The following is a 3,560-nucleotide window of genomic DNA, read 5'->3' on the forward strand; positions in this document are numbered from 1 at the left end:
TTTATTATATAAATAATTTGGATTTTTCCCTTTTGGCTTTGGTTGAGTCATTGGAGACTCTTGAGTTATCAAACTCATTGTTAATTGAAAATTGGAATTCTTCAAGAATTAATTCGAGTTCCACTAACTTTAACTTTTCCTAAGGAAAGACTGGGACTTGAGGAATCAGAATTAATTCATCCACTTAACTTACCTTCATAATTAGAGGTTAACAAAGTGGGAGAAAAATCCAATTCTCATTACAATTGATAAGGATAACCAAGATAGGACTTCTAGTTTTCATACAATTATCTATTTAATTTAATACAATTTACTTTCTTGCCATTTACTATTCTCGCTTTTTATCTTATACATTAAAAACCCCCAATTTACAAACTTATAACCAATAATAGGAATACCTCCCTGCAATTCCTTGAGAAGACGACCTGAGGTTTAAATACTCGGTTATCAATCTTAAAGGGGTTTGTTACTTGTGACAACCAAAACTTTTGTAAGAAAGGTTGATTGCTTGGTTTAGTAACTATACTTGCAACGAGAGTTTAGTATAACTTCTAAACCAACAATCTTCCGTCTCTTTCAAAATGGCGCCGTTGCCGGGGAATTGCAAACGTATGCCTTATTATTGGTTATTGTAAATATTTACTTTTAAATTGATTTTTTCGAAAAAAATTTTCAGATTTTTTTTAAAAATTTTTATCTTATCCTATCTTATTTTAAAAAAAAATCAATTTTCAATTTTCAATTTTAAGAATTCAATTTTCAAAATTTAAAAATTCAAAATTCAAATTTTAATTCTCAAATTCAAAATTTTGAATTTCAAATTTACTTTTATTTTTGTTTTTAAATTTTTATTAACTAACTATGAGTTCTCACCCCTCTCGCTTTGAGTTTGGTTCCAATGATGTTGCAAGGAATGGAAATTATAACAGGAACACGCATCAAGGTCAAAACAATCAGAGATGGAAGGAGCCACGAGGATCTGATCAACCCTTCCGGCAACAACACCTTCCATAGTACCACAGACAAAAACCATTCCACGATGCATACTAAGACAATAGTTATGGTGGACCCTCACCATATGATTATGAACCGCCTCCTCAACACAGCTTTGGACCACTATACTCACAAGCCCCCTACTACCAGACATCATCACATGATTCTAACCCGTATCCACCACACCAACCACCTTATGAGCCATATGAACCATATATAGAACCACCCCAATTCCAACCCAATTACTCCCAAGAACCACCACCTCAATATTTGCCATCTCCATATCCATCAATACAAGAGCACTATGATCCTACTTATGATAGCCGAGCGCAACAAGAATCAAGGGATCGTCTCACGGAAACATGTGCAAAACTTCAAGCAACCCTTCGCCAACTGGATCAAGCGATAAATCGATTACCTTCCCGACGTTCGGACACTCAAGGAACCCCCATGGCCTCATGTGGGCAATCTAATGAAGAACGTAGCATGAAGGAGACATTAGAAACTCCGGTGGACATTAAGGAGCATGAATTTGTACTGGAACAAATGGAGGAAGCCGGAATTATTGAAGAAGAAGAAGTAGTTGCAGACTTAAGAGATGCTGAACCTCCATGGGAAAGTCAAGACATAGAACCTCCTTCCAAGACGGTTGCATTTGATGTTGAGGAGGGTGTACAACCTCCAAGGCATATCATAGTTGAAGACTTGGAAGAGGTTGGTCAAGAGATGGAGATTAAAGAAGAAGAAGCACAGCCTCTCATGCCCTTGGTGAGCAATAAAGAAGAGATTGAATTGGAAGAAAGCTACCAAGAGGAAGAGGTTGATATTGAAGAAACTTGCAAAGAGGTGGAAGTTGTCAGAGAAGAGCACAAGGGAGTGGAGCTTGCAAATTCGTTAACAATACCTCCCCCTAAGTTGCCATCATCCTTCACAACATTCAAGTGGATAAAATTCATATCCCTTAGCTTTCTAATTCCACTTGAATATGGGCTACTGGAGACGGATGGTCAACTTAGAGCTCTTTGTGGCATAAAGAGTAAGAGGAAGATGGTCAGTGGTAAGAATTGTCCTGCAAGGTTTATTATGGTTAGAAGCTCAAAGTTTAAATGCAAGGGTTGGTGTAAAGCTCAACTGAATGGGTCTAGGAAGTTGTTTGGCCGCTTTAGTAAGAATTCAGATTGCTTGCTACCCGGATGGAATCATAATGATCAACAAGAAAACGGGTGCAAAAGTAAGATTTGGGACCCTGGAATTCATTCTGGCAATCAACACTCTTGGGGCCTTGTCACTTGCTTTAACTTACTTGAAGGCTTTCTGCGCCTAGTTTGGGACCCCGGAGGCTGTTGGCATTCCAAACATTGGTGGAGATTTCTGGACAAATTCAAGCGCAAGCCACCATAACAGGAAGCTCATCAAATGTCCAACTTAAGGACTTTAACTAAAAGTGCTAGGTGGGAGACAACCCACCATGGTATGATCGTTCCTTTTTCATTTTTATTTAGTTTTATTTGTTTTCGAGTTTTATTTTATTTTATTGCACCTGGAGTTTTGCATAACATTCATATTAGCATTGCATTCTGCATACTGCATTATAAAAAAAAAGCACGCACGCGACGCGGCAGCGTCACTGACGCGTCCGCGTCGCCAGTGCATTGGGAAGAAAAAAATCGAACAGAGAGTCATGCGATAGCGTAGCTGGAGGCGTGCCTTTGGCACAAATTGATCCACGCAACCGCGTCGCTGATGCGTCCGCGTCATGTGGGAACTTTGGCCTCCCACGCGACCGCGTCACCCACGCGGCCGCGTGACATGAAAATCGACGTGAAAAGGGTGCATAGCCGAAAGTTATGCTGGAATGGTGCTGGACTGGTTCTGAACGCCCAGCCTTATCACGCGGACGCATGGCTCACGCGTCCGTGTCACATCCCTGTCATGACCACTCACGCGATCGCGTCGACCACGCGACCGCGTCACCTTGGATTTTGGCAATACTAAGTTTTGAACAAAGAGTTGTGCGACCGCGAGGCTGCACTCGCGCCACTAGCACAAATCGAGTCACGCGATCGCGTGCCCACGCATCCGCATCACCCAACCTTATCGCGTACCACGCGACCGCGTCGCTTGCACCGCACAACTTATCCAGATCAGCCAATTATCTTATCTTTTCTTCCCCAATCCTAATTTCTTCTATATTTTCTTCTTTCTTCTTTCTTTCTTACTTTATTTCTTTCCCTTCTCATTCTTCTTATCTTTTATTTTATTTATTTGCATACTTTCATTCATTGCATTTTAATTTTGTATATTTTTATTTTCTTTTCTAAATTTATTATTTTACCATTGGTGTTCAAATGTTCTTATTCAACTGTTATATCTTTTCTGATATTATCTTAGTGCTTATGACTTATTTTATTCTGATTGGGTAACATTATTTAAATCAATGCTAATCTTTTATGATACTTGTACTTCTCTTGCATTGATATGAACTTATACTATCTTGCATTACCTACATTCCCCTCTCCTTTGTTGCAAATTCTGCACCACTGGTATGCCATGTGCTTCTATTATTT

This window comes from Arachis hypogaea, chromosome 12 (assembly GCF_003086295.3).
Source record: "Arachis hypogaea cultivar Tifrunner chromosome 12, arahy.Tifrunner.gnm2.J5K5, whole genome shotgun sequence".
NCBI classification, from domain to species: Eukaryota; Viridiplantae; Streptophyta; class Magnoliopsida; order Fabales; family Fabaceae; genus Arachis; species Arachis hypogaea.